This window comes from Crotalus tigris, unplaced genomic scaffold (assembly GCF_016545835.1).
Source record: "Crotalus tigris isolate CLP2741 ecotype Arizona unplaced genomic scaffold, ASM1654583v1 scf7180000017666.379230911805:20528666, whole genome shotgun sequence".
In the NCBI taxonomy this organism is placed as follows: domain Eukaryota; kingdom Metazoa; phylum Chordata; class Lepidosauria; order Squamata; family Viperidae; genus Crotalus; species Crotalus tigris.
The window spans coordinates 19090462-19113187 of NW_024096552.1; the positions used below are offsets into that span (position 1 = coordinate 19090462).

Genomic DNA, 22726 nt, shown 5'->3' on the forward strand with positions numbered 1-22726 from the left:
AGTACAAAAAGTTATTAAATAGATTTTTAGAATTTTAATAGATTTTCCATCATAATTAAGTCTAAATATGCTAGCAAATCCTTTTTACCAATGGTGCTTTGAAAAACCAACAATTTACTAAAATAGGGTTATTTACCATATTTGTCAAAGGAACAAGATTTACCTACACCTGAAACAATACTGGTATTCTATACCAGAATTCTTCCAAGCACTGCTGCTATAGTAATAGCTATATTAGAACATCGACACACAAAAAGATCTTTCAATAAATAATAATAATCATAATCATAATAATAATTTGTTCTAGGAAATTAAGAAAATTACAGAGTCACAAGGCAGCTGATACTGAAAAGTTCTAGGTTGTGCATCAAGTACCAAACTATTAAGTACCAAAACAAAATTTTCACGTGAAAATGCATTGAGTATCAAATCTGATAAATTTCAAAGCAGTTATGAATCAAGGTACCACTGTAATTGGAACTCATTTTTTGCTCCAAATTCAAAGCAGTGAAATATGTACACTGTATAACTGTGAAGGGTATTAATTTTAGCATGATGCAATGCATTTCCACAGCAGTCTTGGGAGGGTTGATATAAAAAATCCCACATGAGCTGAAACTGTGGCCCTGTGGACAAGGGCCTATCAATTACAGCTCAGGTTCTATATGTACCTTCTGTAAGGACTCATGGACCCATCTCATCTGTTAAAACACCTGTCAATTGCTATTAGATCAGTTTGATGTAATGTCTTTGAATGTGGCTAAATTTTGTTATACTGTCTGCAAAATTTGACTGCAGTGACAATCCACATTAATTGTTAAAAATACCTTGCATTTTATTTTATTTTATTCTTGTTTTTTTATTTGCTTCTTATTTGTAATGCTGGTATTTGACCAAATACATAATCAAACACTACCCGAATAGACAAAATTCACACATATACACCTAAACCAGGTGAAGTAGATATTTTTAATACAGCAACTTCAGTAAGTGTCTGTAAGTGGCTCAAGTCTAAACTGAGTAGTATAATAATTAAAATACAATAATAAAGCAATAGTAAAACAGTAATGTAAGTGAAAAGGCTTTTAAAACTAGGGAAAATTAATAATTCTTCCTGATTCTTGACACTGAAAAGATCATAGAATAATTCCAGGTGACCTCAAGGAGACCTTGGTAGTCTCTTATGACTTTGAAAGAAACGACTATCCAAAGAAAAGCTTTCAATTTGCATATGAGTCAATAGGCAGATTTACTGGTAAATTCAATGAAGATACAATGTGTTAAAATATTAAATTCCCACTCATCTCAATAAAATCTGTCTGACAAAGCTGCCCAAAGTCACTTTATAAAGCAGATAGGCAGCAGAATTTAAATAAATAAATAAACAAACAAACAAACAAACAAATAAATAGATAGATAGATAGATAATCACTTTTTATCATTTTTGTAATAATCAAAACCATTCCTTTTTATCACCCTTTAGCTACGTAGTTTATTTTTCCTAAATTTTTCTAGATTTAATTATAAGTCAAAAGAGTAATTAGGAATTGGAGAGTTTTGAAACTGAATTAAATAAATACATTTGGTTACTTTCTTAGAGTCCTTTTTTCTGTCAATTGTCTGCTTTCTTTGTCCTTTTCAATAAACACTTTTGAGTGATCTATTTTAGAAAGTTGGAAAATAATTTATAAGATAAATAAAACCAAAACAGAGCAAAATCATACATCCTGTTTTTCTAGTACTTATTTGTATTTACTTGTTAGATTTGTGTCTTATCTTTTTTCTGGGAACTCAAGAAAGCCTTAGCTCTATACTTCTATACTGTCTAATAGCCGGGTAGGTACTTTGTGTTGCAAGAGGATCATTGGCCAAATATCATTCATAGCTGAGAGATTTGGATCTAAAATGCCTGTCCAAGATCTGATTCATATTTCAGAAGGAAAACATTTTGGGGTTAAGAAGAAACCAAACTATAACAGAAAAGAAGTATTAATTCGTTACTGTATGTATGTTGATGTTGTATGATAGAACTCTTTTTCTTTTCTTCTCTTTACAAATAGTTTCATGATGGAATTTAATCAGCCACTATTTCCTCTCATTCTAAAATACAAGAATTTCTAGAGCTACAAAAAATTACTTCATTTTGGCAATAAGGAAGCAATTAAACTGAATTTTCTCTTCCATTTACACTTTATCTGTAAATCAAATATTTATTATAAATGAATTGCTTCTGATGAGATTAGGCATAAAAGAAGTGCCAAATCCTTTTCAAAATAACCACTGGAGCCTAAAAAGGTATATATTAAAGAGTTCTAAGGAAAGGAAAACAGTATTTCTGTGTATGGGAAAGAGTGACTGGGGAGATGTCCTGGACAGATATTATTCAGGGAAATTAGAAAAGATGGGACAATTTCTTTTTGAAGCAGTCATGTATGCTCACTATTTCTATTTTTTCCCTTAAAACATGGCTTAGTCTGCAGGATCCAACTATCCTATTACAGAGATATATTCTCAGACTTCCAGGTTTATACAAAATCACAAAAGAACATATTGCTCAGTGTACATTTACTAAACAAATTCCATTTACCTCAGTAGAAATTTATTTCCAAAAATGGTAGTACACTGCAGTTGAAAATCATAATATCAAAAGGTATACTCTGATGTTCTGATTATTAAAAGTTCAAGCAAACAACTTTCCTTAAATATTAATAATTTTAAACACCCATTTTTAAGACAAAGATGTTGAAGGGAAAATAGAGATATCACATTTTTTTTCCTTTTTAATCTTTTGGAATAGTTTCAACTCCACCCACAGTTGAAGCAGAAATAAATCAGCTTTGCTCTCCACTGCTGCTAAAACAGGGCTCCAAAGATGCAAGCAAGTTCAGAAGACAACTAATTTCTTAATTTTATTTTCCCATTATGAAAGAAGATTAGAATAGTATTTAAGCAATATTATTGCCTGCAATGTCACTTACTTCTTGTTGTTGTCATTAAAGAGGTTTAAGGGCAATCTAAGAATAGGAAATCTCTATGCTTTCTTTTAACTGTCAGGACAAAAACATTTTTCTCTTTCTTTCTACGCAATAGTGAATGTAATTCCAGAAGCATAGAACTCTCATAATCTATGTTTAAAACTTGGAAATTGTCCTTAATCTTTGGCACCATTTCCATGCATTTTTATTACATTTGAAGAATGTGTCTTTAAACCTCCAAGATGTTTGTTTGTGATCCCTGCCCAATATAATCTCTTTTTTGCTTTGGTGCCAATTTTCATTTGCCAAGCTAAACATCATATTTATCTCCTACTCTTCAGTCTGGATCTACATTTGGTAGCTATCAGGCCCATTTGAGCTGACAAACCACATCTTTCATGCAAGTTAATAAATATCAGACGAATGCTTCTGAGACAATGAATTATGATTTAGTCATTTTTACTATTGTTTATGTAAAATTTAATCTGAGATCTCTAAGAAAAGTTAAATCTTTGTATCCTTTATCAATTTATATAAGTAATCCATTGGCTAATCATTCCTTTGCAAAATTTCATAACGAAATCATGTTATGGATATCTTAAATGGATATACCGTACAGATCTATATAGCTATAGATCAGTGAAATAAATATCTATTAGGGATTGATGGCTATCTTATGAATTAAAAATGATGTATCTTATTACCAGAGATAAATAACAATGGAAAAGAAGTATTCTCCTTCCATCCTGCTTGAGATTCCTACGTACAACTGAATGCCTACTGTGTAATACCTTTGGCCTGATTCAGAAGATTATCTTCTGTTTATAAAAATATAGTTTTGAAAAGAAAGGATATGACATCTTTTATCTAATTAAATCTAATTTTAAAAATATAATAGAGATGTTAGCTCGAGTATAGAATATTTGTTCAATAGCTTGAATCGAACAAGTATAGTTGATTATAGTTCTGTTTTCAATGTACTTCTGCCACCCATCATTTTTAAACAGCATTTTTATTTTGTTCGTTTATATTAATAACATAAAAACCCAATAAAGAGAATAAAGAAAATAAAGAAAAACCCAATATCACTAAACCTTATCACCATATCTTAAATTGAAACTAAAGATCTTTTGTCAAACAGCACACTGGAGTTTGAAACAAATGCATTTGAATTTTTGTATTCTACCTTGATAAACATAGTCTCCTTTTAAAATTTCTACATTTTGTAAAGTTACTATTTACTATTTTGTAAAGTTACTATTTACTATTTTAACTTTTTTATTATAATAAGCAATCATATGCCTGTTAACCAATAGAACAGTCTGGTCTAGTGGTTAAGGCATCAGGCTAGAAAGTGGAAGACCGTGAGTTCAAGTACCACCTTAGCCATGAAAGCCAGCTGGGTAACTTTGGGCCAGTCACTCTCTCTCAGCCCAACTCACTTCACAAGTTGTTATTGTAGGGAAAATAAGAGGAAGGTGTGTTGGATATGTTTTCTGCCTTGAGTTATTTGTAAAAATAAATAAGGTGGGATAGAAATAAATAAATAAATAAAAATCCCACTGAAGTAGCATATAAGCATAGATGGATGGCTAAATAGATGAGAGAGAGAGGCAAAAACAGAAAGAGAGATTTAGATTTAATCTGAATATAACTTTGCTTAGAACTGCAAATTATATGCCACTGTACCATGAAAATAAAGCATTTGCTTTCCTTGTAACACCTATAGAAATACAATTTCATTGGCTACTTTGAAGAATCAGGGAAATATTTTCCTTCACAAATTTTATTATGGTAGATATTATTCAGGGAAATTTAAAAAAATGGGACAATTTCTTTTTGAAGCAGTCATGTATGCTCTCTATTTCTATTTTTTCCCTTAAAACATGGCTTAATCTGCAGGATCCAACTATCCTATTACAGAGATATATTCTCAGACTTCCAGGTTTATACAAAATCACAAAAGAACATATTGCTCAGTGTACATTTACTAAACAAATTCCATTTATCTCAGTAGAAATTTATTTCCAAAAATGGTACTACGCTGCAGTTCAAAATCATAATTTCAAAAGGTATACTCTGATGTTCTGATTATTAAAAGTTCAAGCAAACAACTTTCCTTAAATATTAATAATTTTTAAGACAAAGATGTAGGAAAAAACAGTAATTGCTACATAAACATCTAATCTAAATATTAGCATACTACTGTTTCACAATTACTAATTTAAAAAACTGTATGTATTTGTTACAATAATTTATCAGAAAAACATTATTGATAATAATTTACTACAGTCATGAAAATGATGAAATCATTTTATTTTATCATATTTATGATATTTTGTTTTATAGCACAACAAACAAATAAATATATGTAACTTCTTCCCTTTGTTGCAAAATGAAAGTATGTTGTTATCAAAGCTTTGTTACTATCTTGGACTTCTTCATAAAAATGTCTTCTCAGAAATATTTGGTGTAGTTTATGTTTTTTTTACAATGTAATTGTAGAAAAATAATTACTGAATTATAAAGAACATTTTGGTGAATTTTACTTTATCTTCTCAGCACTCGAGCTATTTTATTCTGATGTATCTGGGGAAATTATCATTTGTATATATGAATTTGGGAAACGTGTCTGTTTTCAAATATGATATCCATTATTCATCTGTTTTGCAATTGGAGTGTTTTAGTTCTACTACATTCACTTTTGCCTAGGTATGTATTAAAAGGTAAAATGTTGCTGCCAAATAATTTAGCTGCAATAGAATTTCCAGCTATTTTCAGAAGCCATATGAATTTTAGAAAATAAAGATACAATGTGTGCTGTTCAGATTTTTCTTAATTTGAGTTATTTTTTATACCTTTTTTTCTTTTGAACTCTATAGCAGGATACCTGGAGACTGATCCTTAAGTTGGATCTCCGTAATCTCCTGACTCGTAGAGAAACACATATTTTTGAAAACATTAAGGAACTATAAGATAGCAAGAGAGTTATTTCTCTTCTTCCAGAAATTCAGAGCTAATAACCTCTTTGGAAATACTACCTTTAATATGGTCCATCTTCCTTTAAGTAAAAAAAGAAAATCAGTCCATCATTATTTCTTCAATTAACTCAAGCAAAAAGCTGTGAACATCCCCAAATAAAAGTTGGTGCTGCATTCTGCCACACTTAGAATATTCTAAATCATACAAGAAGACAAGAAACAGCTTCATAAATAATGGTTCATGCAGAGAGCTATCATATTTTATTTAAGAGCAAACAAATGGTTTGTAAGACATGAAAGCATGTAAGCCTTAGCAGGAACTAACAGATTCAGCAAACTGACAAGGAATGCTGCAGTGAATACTTGTCAACATCATAATATCAATTATGTGGTCAGACTCTTTCTTTCACATCTACTGACTGTATGAGTTGTTAATTTTATATAAAAAAATCTGCTTCAAATTGATTTTGGCTTATTAAGTAGTATGCTTACCAACCTTTTCTCTCAAAATTAATTTATGCTCTCCTTTTTCCTCCAAACTGCACATGCTGTTTGGATGCATCATTAGCTTATTCCTGGAGTAAATAAGTAGAAATCCAATCATACCCAGTCATTACAGTTTCCATGCCAATTAGGAACGATGTGTATTGTAATCTAAAATACCCAAGGCAGGCCAAGATGAGAAAATGTTGCAACCTTATTGCAATAGAAAGCATGATGCCCAAAAGAATAGTTTTTCACATTAGCAATCACACTTTTTTTTCATTTAATAAGCAATTGTCCTTTTATCTAAAGTTGATTAAAGGTCAACACTAAAGTATTAGAGTAAAAGAGATTTGGAGAGACAAAAATTTAGATTTATTTGATGCCTTGTTTCTGAAATCCTATAACATTCTATTCTGTGAAATTCCAAAATTAATGAGATTATAAATTTCTCTACACCACTTTTAAATAGATATTGAATCAACAGTAACAATTAACTTGGATTCTGTATCGATATTATGCAGAAAAGCAGGAAGATATTTCAAAGCTGAAAATATTTACAGCATAATTAAATGACTATGCTTTGGCAGGAAAAAAAACAGTAGGGAAATATATATGCCAATGTATGTCAGAAATAAAAAATGTCCATTGGTGTTTATGATAAGTTCTTCTAGAAGTAAAGTAAATGAGTATAGATATGGTCTTTATTTAGAAATATTAATTAGATATAGAATACTATTATGCCTACTTATGATTTCCAGCTTTCTGCTTTTATCCTTCTCTCTATCCCTAAATCAATTTTTATGTATTTCTACAGTTCTTCCTTTCCCAAGAAGATCAAAAGAAAGGATTCCAGAACAAAAATATAAATTGATTAAAAAAAATCACCCAAATTCTATAATAATACTGTTTTAAATAAATTTCATTTTCAGAAAGAAATCAGATCCAAGCAATTGTTTATGATCCTGGAGAAGAGGAAATGTCTTTTAATTGTTTTAAAAAGGACAGAATAGATGCCGGTTTCATTTCTGCTGGCAAAAAGAACCATAATTGCCACATCACCATGAACTGAACCTATAGATTGTAGCATGAGAAGAAGAACCCATCTTAATATGTGGGTTTGGTGGTACTGACAGGTAATATTTTAAATAATACAGCTCTAAGTCAACAGAACTTTAGTTCTAAGCTTTGGAAGGTAGTATCAGCATATAATGGTTACAGTATAAGGAAAGAAACTGGAAGTTTGTTATTTCAAGTTTTGCCTTAAACAGAAAGCCAGCTCAACCACCTTGGATTAGTCATTTTCCTTCAACCCTAGGAAGGAAGTAATGACAAAACATTTCTCAAAAACCTTGCCAAGAAAAGTGCAGGGGGTATCCAGGATTTGGACATGACTGAACAGAAGGGGGGGGGGAATCAGCACATACTACTAGACGAGTAGCTCCCAGCTAAGTAAAGTAGCATTTTTAGGACCAATATTATACAGCTCTATGTACTCATTTATTTAATAACTTACAAGTAGTCCCTGACTTATGATCACAATTGTGCCTGGAATTTTGGTCCTAAGACATGGAGGTTGTAAGTCGAGTTGCCACATGATTGGACTCAATTTTGCAACCACTTTTATATGGTCATTAAGTGATCATCATGGTTGTTAAGTGAATTACATAGTTGTAAGTCTGAGTACAGGTTATCCAACAGGCATTTTTTTTTTTTTTTTTTTTGCCAGAAAAGAGTAAAAAATATTGCAAAATGTGGTCAAGTAACTGTGGTGCTGATGCAGCAACTATAACTTTGAGGATGGGTTGTTAAGTAAATTCTCGAGTCCATTATAACTTTGAATGATCAAATGACTGGTCATAACTCAACGATTATGTGTGCCCAGCTGCCTTTTACAGGATATCTTGAATGACAATTTCACATGTTATATACTACAGTTATGCAGTCATTGCTATTCTGTCACCAGTCACTATGTGTGGTTGACTAGATCCAGATCCAGATATAGCTCACCATCAGTTGAACCCACATATAAGCTTTCTTACTACACTTCTAGAGACAAATTGGAATAATACTCCCAATTTAGGCACCTACGCTGCCTTATGCAAACTAGAACACCTTGGAATTCATGAACTTTGGAACTGCTTACCCATAGTGCCTCCAGTGAACAATAGGAGTGGGCTATGGAGAACATGGTACAATTAATGTCACACTGCAAAGCCCATGATAGATATACTTGCATCCAAATTTGGTGGTGGGATTTGCATTGTAATGCCATAGAACCTATATTTTATTTTTTGTCATTAAATTACCTGCTGGCGACTAGGTTTCTATATATGTTTGCTTTGTGTGTATGGAGATAAATATGACACGAAATTTCTGCAATGTTTGACTACTTAGCTGTTAAATGAGCTTTTCTTCAATTTGTGGGTACTAAACTGTATGTTCACCTGTTTCCTAAAAAAAATTATATTATTCTGCATCAAAAAATAATTTTTTAGCATTTGTTTTTCACCTTGCTACTATTAAATTCCATGCCAGTTCTGGAACTTTTCTTTCCTAACTACTGAAATCTCTAAATTACAATAAAAATCCTCATTTTACAAAGTTGCTATGTATTTCTCAAGAGTAAATGTTTGTCTTCTATAAGGTTTAATGCCACATTACAGCTTGTATTTATTTCTTCCTTGCAGACTGTGACATAATGTCCCTTCCAGCTTTACATGTTTATTTACATTATTGAAATAAATTTGTGTAAATTGATTCAGATATTAAAGTATTTTAATATTTTAAAAATCCAAGGCAATTAAACCAGTTATTTAATATAAATAATTTTCCTATAACTTTAATAAAATCTTATTAGAATTATTTTACAATACATTAACCTTTGCTGCATTGCTGTTAATTTTAGTAGAGTTATGTCTGCCCTACAAAAAAAACATATTAGTGATGTTTAAACTAGTAATATAAAATCTTATAAAAGTTAGATAATTCACTATGTATGCCACAACCATATATTATTTTTGTTTGCTCATTTGTTTCAACAGAGATATTGACAATAACTTCCAATTCTATATTATTTATTTATTTATTTATGAGATTTATATACCGCTTTAAGTGCAAGCACTCTCTAAGCGGTGTACACCAGTAAGCAATGTATATATATATTTACATTGCCCCCAACAATCTGGGTCCTCATTTTACCTACTCCAGAAGGATGGAAGTCTGAGTCAACCTTGAGCCGGTGAACCGCTGACCTGCTGAACACAGTCAGCTAAAGTGGCCTGCAGTAGTGTACTCTAACTGCTACGCCAGTACTGCACTCTAACTGCTGCGCCAGGAAACCTATGTTCAAAGAGATTATTTATTAGCTGAATTGATGGCCAATATGAAAGGCCTGGCCAATAGCCAGCAATCAGCTCCTTGAAGAAAATGTTGCAATCCCAGAAGCTTAGTAATCCCTGGGGGAAACTGTTGCTGTTGCAAAGTGCATATAAACTTGTTACAACGTAACATTCTGTTTGTGCTATAATTTACATGTAACAGCACTCTTCTGCTACAGAACACACACAATCTGTAGCATACACTCTGCTGAGAAAGAAGTTCCCTGGGGGATGGGCTCTGGCACAGATCCAAAAGCTGGGAAGACAAAACCTCTAGCTAGTCCCAGATTGGATCCTGCAATATTCCTCTGCCTCCAAATTCCTAAAGTTTAAATGACCAAGAATAAATTACAAAAAGTAGTTGCGCTTTATAGCATTTGCTATAATTATTGTATATAAATTATAATAACTACAGTAATACTGTTTTAGCAATACAGTTAAAACATTCATCATTTTATCTATCAGAAGAATTCGTGATTTCAGCATGCATACGTGTTGAACCATCAGATAGTTTACAACTATAACTGCAATTGAAACTGTTGGTCAGGATGGTCTGTAAAGTAAATCATATCCATCATGTGGATGGAAACGATTTTATTACCATCATTACTGTGGTCATTAAGAAAATCACCATAGTTGTTAAGTAAATTGTGCAGAAGTCAAGTTAATCTAGCTTACTCAAGGGACACTTTTTCCAGAAACTGACAAACAAGATCACAAATCACGATCTGCAGGCAGTCATAAATGCAAGCCAGTTGCTAAGCATCCAAACTGAGATCAAGTGACTGCAAGGGTGATGCGATGGTCATAAGTGCAAATACACAAAGCACCAAGTTGGTTATTGTAACATTGAATTGTTGTTAGATGAATGGTTTTAACTTGAGATTGCCTGTACAAAGAACTGCCAAATGATGGTACTTGCAAAGTCATAAACTTTGTTCTTTTAGCCCTAACGTGAATGAATAGTATACTTCACATGCTCTTCTATCAAATATATTCACATTTTTTCCTCCATGAATGAGTAAAAGAAATTATATGTGCCCTAGCATACTTTTATGATTACTTTTTAATTAGTTAAAAAGGAATAATTTTTGAATTAGCTTTAAAATTCTAAATAGCTGCTTAGAAGTATATAAAAATAAAATAAACCCAGCAAAAGCTGAATTTGCTGTACAACTATCATATTCGTATGTTATCATAAACTTGGGAGTCCTTGCTTTCCACTGTATAAAAGCCAAACAGTATATAGGTTGACCTTCAAAGTAAAAATCAACATTATGAATGTTAATATGCTTATTATAAGGTTACAATAATAGAATCTTGCAAGTCTGGATATATATCCTCCCCCCTGCCCTTTATGTTCATGAAAACTAAGGTCATGTTCTCAAATTATATTTCAGCAGCAGGCTCATATTTGTTTTATTTAACCACTGTCTTGATGGTGGATCTTACTCCCATTATTAGGGTTATTCCTTTTGCCTCATTACAGAAATGTAGATATTCTCCAAAATATAGATGAGTTGTTTGTGCTACCTAAACATTGTTTCTGCCTGCTTTGTGTATTACACATTGCTTTATTGTTCACTTTGATTTGAACTTGCTTATTGGAGAAGCACTATGATTGAGCTTTGGTGGCGCAGTGGTTAGAATGCAGCACTGACTCCCAGCTGCCTGCAGTTTGGCAGTTCGATTCTCACTGGCTCAAGGTTGATTCAGCCTTTCATCCTTCTGAGGTCAGTAAAATGAGGACCCAGATTGCTTAGGATAATGTGCTAACTCTGTAAACCGCTTAGAGAGGGTTGTAAAGCACTGTGAAGCAGTATATAAATCTAAATGCTATTGCTATTAATAAGTTTTCTAGTGAAATACATCTAAACCTAAAAGGAGGATAGGTGAATAAATAGGTATAGCGGAACAAAAATGTGGAAAATTATCTCTATCAAGTTACAAAACACCTGGCATACAATGAACTAAAGTTCATTAAATCTAGTTCACAAATTGAGCCCAAGCAGAGGTTATCATGTTACAAATTTTGAGCACTGCTGCACATAATCTGGCAACATGGTATGTCATAGCAGGGTTGATACTGAAAACAGATTGGTATAAAATTGTAGTGTGCACCCTGGATATTTATGCAGTAATGGTAAGTTGAACCCAGTAAATGTCTCTGTAATATAAGCAGTACAGAAGAATGTGCTATGTTTTTGAATGGCTCTGATATATGCAAAAATCTCCCATTTCTTCTAAAATTATCAGTTGGACAGGTATAGCAGTAAATATCTTTATTGGCACTAATAGTTTTCAATGGGATTTATGAAATGTCCCATTAAGGATATATAACCCCTTAAGTTAATATAACTTTTACATAAGCCAGGATATTGTTAAAAATGCTTTGTTTCTTGAACTTATTTTGTTAATAGTTTTTATTTTTAATTTTAACTGAATTAAGGATATATTGCTAGCATGTTTCATTGATGAAAAGGAAACTGAAAGACTTGTATATGCATGTATATGCAAATATATGTATACCTGTGGGGTTTGATTGTATTTGAAAGTACAGTCACACATGCAAGTTACACATAATGATTTAGTCATTTGCATCAAGGGATTACTGAGCTAGTGTAAAACTGTTTTTATTTATTTATTTTTTATTGTTTGGATTACTGCTATTTATTAATAGCACCCTATAATTGCAAAAAATGTCCCCTACTAGATTTGTGGTTTTTGTTTTTTTTAAAAAACTATTTTTAAAAAAATTTGTTCTAGATACATACAATTTTAATATGTATATAGTATACACCAGGTTATTATCTGTGTAAGTTACATCACCTGATTATTTGGCTTCTTTTAGTTTCTGGATTCTTCAGCCAGCAGAATTCAAGAACATTACATTTTACTATTTAATATATGTGAAAAAATGAACATTTTGATTCAATAAATTTGCATGAAACTTGAATGTCTTAACTATAAGCACCTGTAAAAATGACTAATTTTTCAGGCAATTTTGCTAAGAATTTTATGAACATAGGAAGTTGAAATATATTTAAGATCTCTATATAATATTTAATTGAAGCTAAAAAGGCAAGCACATATGAAGCTTCAATTAATTGGCATATAGTTAGTTACATCTCCAAGTATCCTTGTTGGGAAACCTCATTTAGATAACTAGCATCCTCAGTTTTTAAGCCTGAACATTTCTTATTGCCAAGTGATAATTTTTATCACTCCACATCATTAAGATTTCTTTTAGTTTAAGGCAGGGCTTTTCAACCAGTGGTACGGGTACCACCTGTGGTACATTGGCACCTAGCAGGTGGTATGCGACCATCCTAGAAAAGTGGTAGCGGGAATGAGCTGAACCAGTGGCAGCACTGTACAAGCCTGAGCCAGAGATGGCTAGAGCTGCAGGGGTGTCCGAGCTCAGCGGAAGCGCCAGGATCAGCGCCAGGCTCCAGATGGAGCTTGGTGCTGATCCTGGTGCTTCTGCTAAGCAATGAAGAAGTACCAATCAGCTGGAAAGCAGCACTGATCCTGGTGCTTCTGCTGAGCCCAGAAGAAGCACCTATCAGCTGGAATGTTGTAGCATCTCCAGGGTCTTGTGATTTACATTCAGATGCTTGGCAACTGATTCATATTTATGATGGTCACAGTGTCCCAGGGTCATGTGAAGTGACCAAAACCTGCTGCAGCCACCCAGCAGATGGGGGAATAAAAAAAAACACCCCCACCCCACCCCTGTTGCCAATCCTCAACAGAAATGCTCACAACAATGAAAACCTTGGACAGAAGGAAGAATGCGGTTGGGCAGGCAGGCAGGTATCTTGCTCGGCTGTGGCTTGAGGGGCACTTTTTTTCAATGCCATTGTAACTTTGAACAGTCACTAAGCGAACTGTTGTAAGTCAAGGACTACTTGTACTTTATCATTTTTTTCCTTTTTTTCTGTCATCAAGTTTTTGACTCTGGCTAGGCAACTGGTGGTACTCTGATGTTGCCATATCCTAAAAGTGATACAATGGGTGAAAAGGTTGAAAAGCCCTGTTTAAGGAATCTGCTTGAAAAGAAGAATTGTAAGTTTCACCAATATTCTATTGTAATTAAACCAATTTAATTAAACCAATTCCATAGCAGCCTATGTCTGCTATGGAAGGTTGAGTACCTTCTCAACATGATGTGCTTGATTGGCATGTGTGAAGTGAAATTGGTAGAATCACCTTCTAACCTTCCAGTCGTGTATTGGCATTGAATCTAAAAGCCATTTGTAATTGGTGAAATGCCATATACAGGATACAATATTAAGGAGTAGAAAATAATTCAACAAGAATTCAGACTGGAGAACAATCCATTCTCAAAGGCAATCCATTCAGAATTGGAAAATCAGTAGCCCTGTTTTGAAAACACCCCCAAATTTGATAGGGATGTCCAGCTCTTCAGACTGAATTACTTCAATATGGATTGTGATAAAATTGGTTTTCAATTCCTCTTTGTCTCAGTTCCAAAATATTAGATATTCAAATCATGACAGAATAATTATTAAGAATGGTAAAACAGTTATCTGCTTGTTTAACAATAACATTTTCAATCCATTACCTCTCTGGTTAGGAAAAAAAAAAGACCAATCTGAAACTGTACAGAATAAACCAAGTATAGTAAAAGCCTGATTTGGCATGAATTAGCTTCCTATATTATTAGGAAAACTTCTGAAATGTGGTAGTATTTTGTAAGCTTGCTTTTACATTGTCTTACTGCAAAAGCAACTGTACTATTCCTTTAGATTAATCTACTATCAGTGGAGTATTTTGCACATGTTATAAAAAAGTTGAACTTTGACATGAATCTATTGTGTATCTCTTTATTCTCTTGCCAATCAGGAAAAAAGAACATAGATTCAATATTTATCCTTTTGGGCTGCAAATAGTTCTTTTAAATTAGGGCAAGTATGACCGAGACTGGAAAAAGCTAACAGCACAGAAAAGCTTAAGTGGGTCTTTTGAGTTTTGAGAGATTTCTGGAAAGTTCATTAAAGTTTGTTCATTAGACTCCATACTCCAAAAGGATTTAACTCTCATTGTTGATAATACTCATGAATTTGTTTGTATTATAGCATTTCCTTGTGCTTTAAAAAGAAAAAAGGGAAAATAAAATTGTGAATCATGCAACAAAAGCAATCAGGTACATACAGCCTGTTGATAACTGAAAACATAGTAATGCTTTTTATCGTGTTAAAGATGCAGACATGATAATTTAATGTTATTGTTATTGTTCTAGTATAATATGTTACTGTGTTTTACTTACTAATGAGTAAACATTATGTTAGACCTGGGATAAATCAACTGAACCTGGATCCTACTAAATAACCTGGACAGTTATAATGGATCTAATACATGCCAACAAGGAAAACATTCACATCAATTTGTATTTGAACTATTACTGTTGGTATAAATGATTTCTTTATATTCCAGTTTTTAAGAAACAAATATAAACTATATATTCAAAACAAAAAATGTTATAAATATGCTGGAAAACACAAAAGATATGCTATCACTTTGGTCTACTGAAAAAAATATTGCACAAAATATTATCACTTTTTAATTTAGATTCACATAGAATAAAAAAGAAAGAAAGAAAGAAAGAAAACCAGAGTAAACAAATCTAAAGTCATTGTATAGATATGTTAATCAAACACGTATTAAGACAGCACTGTAAAAACAAGTGCACATAACAATGAAACAATATATTTAATTAGCACAAGTTAATTAAACCAAAAATTAACCCATCCACTTAACTGAGGAATTGTAGGGCTGTAAAAGAAGGGCTGTAGACCCTGTATCTATTTTATCACAATGTTCATACTTAGTTTAATTTTGCTTTTTAAAGTTAAAAAAAAAAATTGTTTGTACTCTCAAGAAAGATGAATTTTACTGGAAATACATTTAAGTGATTGCATTCTATCGATTGTACTTTACTGTATTCCAACCCCTTAACACCACAACTTTCAATTATGTATATACAAATCCAATATAATCTATCTATGACTTATTTTCCCGCATATAAAATACGGGCAACATTGTACTGTCAATGATTAATTAATTGATGCTAAAAAAATTAGAAGTAATTGAACAACTGAAAATTGCATCAAGTGAGAATCTATAAATTAAAAGATATAAATATAAGGCTTTCTATAGAAGTTATCATTTAGTATAGACATATTCCCCAAGTTGCTATATTTTAAAAAGTATACTCAGAATTTTAGTATAAAAATCTTCAACCAATAAGACCAGGCTTTTCTAGTTCTAGTTCATAACATTCTTTTCATATTTTTTTCCAAAAGGGTTTAAATTAAATTAAACCTATGTTTCATAAACATTAATAATTTATTGCAATCCAATAACTTAAGATATTTTCAGAAGTAAATAATATTTAAAACACACATTTTGTAGCAAAGGTTGGTTTTCTTTATTGTACCACTCATATCCTTATTTCTTGTGCTGCAAACATTCAAAGCATTTTAATTGGGCCCAATGAAAAATCCATTTTTAAAATTGAACCAGATCTGTTGCTACACACCGAATCTTAGTTTCCAGATGCATTATTATATTAATTTTATGTTTAATATTTTATAAAAATATTAAAATTATATATACACAAAGAAAAATAATATAGTGTTAGTAATGTGTCTCACTGAGTAAAATAATTACAAGGACTAATGACTTATAGGATTTTACATATTATTTGCACGTCTACTGTAAAAATGGTTTCATAGGTTGTATATTTACAGAAACACTTGGCTAGTATGAAATTCAGTTGTATCTGATCCAACATTATTTTCATATATTATATATTATATAGACCTTTATTTTAAGGACACTAGCTTCTTTGACATGTAAATATTGTATGATGTTAAAAAAAACAGAATATTCTTTCTGTACAAAATATTTCTAAGACTGTTTTTATATGCATATATTTTAAAATTTAAACTAAGCTTTTTCTGAGATAGTTGATGATCAATGGAAAATATATAATTTGTTACTTTTGGCTAGGTTAGAGTTCTCCAGTGAGAAAAACTGCTATACATTCCATCTGATGACTGAATTGATCACACTCAGATTTGTTTATTATTTTCATATATACACAATATAAACAGCAATGAATAAACAACAATATAAACAGATATGAATTTCAATGGTCAATTAACCACTAGATATATTCTGGGAAATATGACACACCCATTTTCTTGGATATTTGAACTTTGATGTCATTTGAGTTCCATTCATAATGTGCATATTTTATTTTTCATATCTAAAAATGTTTGTCCTGCGTTATATAAATATAACTTAATTTCAGTTGATACTGGGATCTTTCTTGAACTTTATAGGATTACATTTTTCCCCATGAATATAGGACCCATATGCAAAAAGAACCAATTCCTTATGTTATTCCTAATGTAATTCAAAATGGCAAATTCTTTTAAATTCTTTTTCTGCTACATGGCAAAATAATCATTTGAAAAGATAAATTGGGAAGAACAAATCCCACTGTCTGCTTCAAATAATGTATCTTTGATCATTTCATCAGGTTGTCTATATATGTGAATATATTCGGAGTTCAGAACAACTTTGTAACACACACAGTATCACACTTGTGCATACACAAAAGTAAAATAACACATTTCTGGGTGAAAGACTTCACTTTGAAGTATATGAATGGTACCCGAAATTTGCTTGAGTAATGAAATCTTATTTGGATCTTATGTTAAATTAAGTTAATGAAACACATGCATATAGAATTCAAGATACTGTTCCAAATTATTAAAATGTTAAGCATTTTGCAAAATGTATGCTTTATGCAACTCCTATAAAAAATTCATAGCTAAGGATTTTATATTCATACATAATGCATTTTAATAAATCTATAGACATGTTATTTTACCAATTAATATCACTAGTTGTCAACTGTTTATTTTCTGCAAATACCAAAATGATGATGAATTATGTGAACTTGTAAGACTACATAGATATAATATATAATTACATCATCCATGCATTTTATTTAAATATCAGATATTTCTTTCATACTTAAAACAATAATAATTCACAAATATTTATTTATTATTTAATGAAGTCATTTTACAACATTCTATTAGTTCACACTTAAGAAATAATACATTTTACAACTTAAATTGTTTTATAATATAAAACTGATTTATATCTTTTAGAAGACTCAAATCTTTTTCTATATTTTATATTTTCTCCAATTTTTAAACTTCTTTCGTTTAGTTCTTATGTACCTTCCTTTACTCCAAGCAAAGATTTACTTGAAAGACATATAAAACACCCAACCATTATTTTAACATTATAAATTGTATACTGTAGAAGCCATATGCAGAATTTAAATAATGATTCACTGTGTTCCATAGACAGCTTTTACCTTTTGTTTTTTTCAGTAGCCATAGCCAATCACCACTCTCCTCTTCCATTATGCTTCTTTATGGCAGATTGAGATGCTTCTTCATTAAGTAGCATTACAAAGAGAACACACCCGAAATCAGAAGCAGAGCATATTCTGACAGTGCTCAGGCTACAGTTCTCAAGGTAACAGGGCTCAGTTGGAAACAGCAAAGTCAATGAAAAATTAGTAATTTGCAAACCTAATTTGGTATACTACCTTGTCTGAAAAACAGTATGTATTTTTTTTTTAAAGGACAGAGTTTGAAAATAATTTAAACCAAACAAAATATAAAATTCCAGTATCATTCTTACAGTTTATCAGTGTTGTATTTTTAAGCAATGGATAAGCAATAGATAAGCTGTTCTAAATGGACACAAAAGCAATGTATTCACTCTCCAACTTTTTGAAAAATGGACAGAAATAACACTGATTGGTTTACATCAAATGAAAAGGTAAAAGCACACACTTTAAGGAAATAGTGCTTAGCTTACATCAGTTGGCATAGCTTGGTTGGATAAGTTGTCAATATAAAATTAGATATATGAGAGATGACAAAATGAACCCATGCTTTATTTATATATATAAACAAAGCATCTGACACAATTTGGACTCTCAGAATAAATGTATAGCATGACAGCAATGAAGGACTTCCAAGCAATGAACACCGCAGACAGCCTGCCAATTTCAAATACTTAAATGAGATGCAGAAAACTTCACTTCTATGACATCATAAGGATGCTAACCCAAATATGCTACTTCTTACCAAATCAAAACACAGCTGTTAGCAATAGGGTTATCTGACAAACAATATGTGTTGTTTTATTAGATTTCAATCAATCTTAAATAAACGCTTCACTGACTTTTTTGGCATTTTAACCATTTAGAAGCAGTAAGGAAAAAATGTAATATTAACCATAACAATAATCATGTTAGGAAATATTTGTAACCATTTTAATGTTAAATTAAAGGAACTATTTAAAATTATGGTAGTTATGGTAAAAAAAAGAGTTATCAAATTTAACTTTGAATGTTAAAGAAAAACATAACACTGCTATATACTGATATACTCTGAATCTTAACTGCAAGCAAATCAGGCTGAAAGTTACTTATTTTCCACATTTGCCCGTCTACCAGATAGCTTGCATGTTATTCCTAAATTATTTATCTTCTATTATTTACAATAGAATGACCACAGATGCACAAAGTACCTTACATGCAAGATAAAGATCTGGTGGCAATGAGCCTGGATATATGTGGCATGGAATCTTTCTCTCTCAGCTGGCAAACTTTTTATCAATGTTTCTTTGTTCTTTCTTTTTAAAAAAATCAGTTTCCAAACGCAGGTATATGAATTAAAAGTCATCTAAATGGTAGGCACATCTTTCAAAAATTTAACACCGAAGTCCTCTGAACATTCAAGGAACAGTAATGTACTGCTATTTCAAAGCTCTTAGGTTATATGAGATGCTAAAACAGGGCGTCAGTCAGACTTAGATTCAGTTCACAAGTCTCTTTTCCCTCCTCATGTGTCAGACCCACCCTGAGCTGACCAAATCGAAACACGCAGAGACATAGCAAATGGCTTCAAAGACAGGACAAGAAAGCATAGTGTTACAAATGGTACAGAAACATACGGTAACACGCGGCAGGCACGTAGATATAGGTTGTTGGGGGCGGGAAGTGTCTTGGTTTTACCTTGAATGAACACACTGGATATGCCCCCAGCGTCTTGATGAAATTTGAAGTTGCTTTAGATGCAGACGAGGGTGCTCTTACGATACGCTTGTTTTCCTGTAAAGCATGGTCTACTCCCGCCTCCTCTTTCCTCCTGGGTTGAAGAGCTGTTACTATCGGGCACTTGGCGCTTTCTTCGGGGCTGGTGTCTTACTGTGCGCTTCTTTGTACCCGTATGCACGCCTCACTTCTTTGGCTGCAGGGCTGTAATTCGGATCGTTATGAAGACTACAATATTCCCTCCCTGTGCCTTCTCTAGAGGTAGCGCTTACTGTCTCTTCCTAGATCCCGCCGAGCCGCCCGCTTCATCTGTCCCCTCTCCTAGTCTTTCTTAATCCTCTGCTTTGGCTTCTTCGACCCTTGCAAAGAGTCTTCCCTTTGCTTCTCCTTTCACCCGCTTTTCTCACCCTCTCCTTTGCCTCTATTTCTGTCCGCTTCCCACCCTCTGGCCCAACCCTTTGGCAGTACGTGGCTGGCTGGGTCTCACTTCCCTTCTAATGCCTTGTCTCCTCACTTCACTACTGTCTGCTTGCGAGCCCTGGCTCTGCCTCTTCTTCTTCCACCTCTCTCTCAGCCTCGCCTCTCCCCGCCCACATGGCAGCCCAGAGACAACATGCTCGTCGCTCTCCCACCTCGCCGGCTCCGCGCTCTTTGCTCTCAGCGGCTCTTGCGTGCCCGCTCATTCTGCCGGAGCAGCGCCAACAGCGAAGAGTAGTAAACTGACTCCGCCGTTATTGGGATGGACGGACGGACCGAAGGGTAACCTCCCTTTCTGTTAACTCCACAATTGGAAGTGCACGTGGCGAGGCTAGCTCCTGTTTGCCTGTCTGTTTCGCAAGTGTGTGTGGGTCTGTGTGTCTGTGGGTCTGTTTGGCGGCACGTAGTGTCACCCATCCGCCACCCCCCCTTTTGCGCCGCACACGCGCCCGCCCATCCTCAGTCTGAAGCTGAGACACAAAGCATATGAACAACACTAATCAGGAGATCCATTAATCTCTGCATTTCCTTCCGCTCGGTTGTGGCTTCGTCTTCTCTTCCCCCATCCCACAAATCTATAAGCCTTTTTTTCTACCAGAATATTAAAGTAGTAATGAAATTTTATTTCAAATGTATTATTTCTTCTTCCTCTTCTCTTACTTTTTTTGCCCAAATAAAATTACATTTTATTTGGTTTGATTCACCCGAATGTTGTGCAAGTGTGGTGGCGAGTCACCATCCGTTTTCATTGGGAGAGATTATATTTTCTAAATAATAGCTATTTTAAATGCAGAATTTTGCTTTAAAAGATAGCAGCCTCATATTAAAATACTTGAGTTCCATGGCATTGCTTGTGATTGAATCTGAGAGATGCAAGATCCTTGGTGTAATGTCTTTTAAATGATGAATAAATATCAAATAATATATGTAGAATATTTATTTGGAGGGAAATTCAGGAGTAGTACAATTTTATAGTGCATTTAGTTTTTAAGTTTGGTCTTGCAATTGATCTATTCAATCTTTTCATGTGCTAGCTTAGGAGAAAGTTGTATTACTGCTGTTTCTTTAAGTATACTGCAGTGCTCTAAATTTACAAAACCATCACTTTAGAAAAAAATATAATTGGTTATCATTTTTGCAAAGCACATGTACATCATTTATTTACTCAACTGAATGCTTTGGGTATGCTCATTCCGTAATCAGTCAGAGGAAGGGCTTTCACCTTCTTTTGCTAGGTAGATATTAATATGTAGCAAAATAATAGCTATGCTGTGCTATAATAGCCATATCTAGATAGCCATATCTAATTGCTAAGGATCATTTACAGCAAACCCAGCAATCCAGCTGCTGGAAGAACACGTGTTGTAGTAAATGTCCTGTCACATTTCACTACAGCAATCTGAAAGGAGATAGAATTAATAATTATGGTTGTTGGCATCCAGCGATTTAATCATCTGAATGATAAATAGAAAACAAGCATAAGATGCAAACACAGTTTTCTTTCCTTTTGCTGAGATTATTATATAAAAAAGTTTACTTCGATTAACAAAACATTGGAGCTTATTAAATAAACTGTGTTGGTGTGTGATTTATGGGATAGAGGATCATAGTTTCTCAGAGCTGAGATAGTCAACTACTTTATAAAGAGTTTTACAAAACAAAACAAAAGTACAATATCCCTGGGAAAGCCTTAGAAATCAACACCTGCATTTTAGGCATTTTTTTAAAGTGTGATACCTCTCCCCTCCTACCCCCAAATAGATTCTGCATTAGCAGAACACATGGTACACAGTTCTAGTGATTGGAGGCATTCAGCCAATAATACCAAAAGCTGCCAGCATTAATATACCTCCTGACAGAGTTTGTTCTTATTAGCATTTGGCTAAACAAAGAAGCAGCCATAAATAAGATTTGCTTATATTGAATTGTTCCCAATTATAATGCTGAGAAAAATAAATTTTATTAGATTGTTATTCTTATTTTTATTATAGAATATTCTTATTTTAACAGAGATTTCTACCATTTGTTTTCAGTGTCAATATAATAATTGCAGGGTACAAAATAATATTAAAGAGGCAGCAAGTGCAGAAAGTATATTTCTCTCACCAATGATTGCTATTATGAGCAATATGAAAAAGTTTCGTAGCAGAAGAAGTAGTTTGCACTTCCCTCAGATGCTGGTATTTTAATTCTGAAAATTAAAGGTATTTTAATTCTGAAAATTAAACTGAGGTGAGACAGTGCCTCTGC

General features: G+C 32.9%; 1 protein-coding gene across 6 annotated transcripts in view; it reads right to left on the minus strand.

Annotated features, from left to right (window-relative positions):
- ARPP21 (cAMP regulated phosphoprotein 21) overlaps positions 1–22726 on the minus strand; it is a 229534-nt gene that overhangs the window by 131538 nt on the left and 75270 nt on the right. The window contains exons 1-2 of one of the 6 annotated variants that reach the window (XM_039336909.1): positions 20632–20972; positions 19961–20203 (exon numbers count right to left, since the gene is read on the minus strand). The exons of 2 other annotated variants lie outside the window; for them this stretch is intronic. The gene's annotated coding sequence lies outside the window, so the exon portion shown is untranslated. Of the gene's footprint in view, positions 1–19960; positions 20459–20631; positions 20973–22726 lie in introns of those variants that run through there. 3 more of the 6 variants (XM_039336913.1, XM_039336914.1, XM_039336908.1) reach the window with 3 other exon arrangements.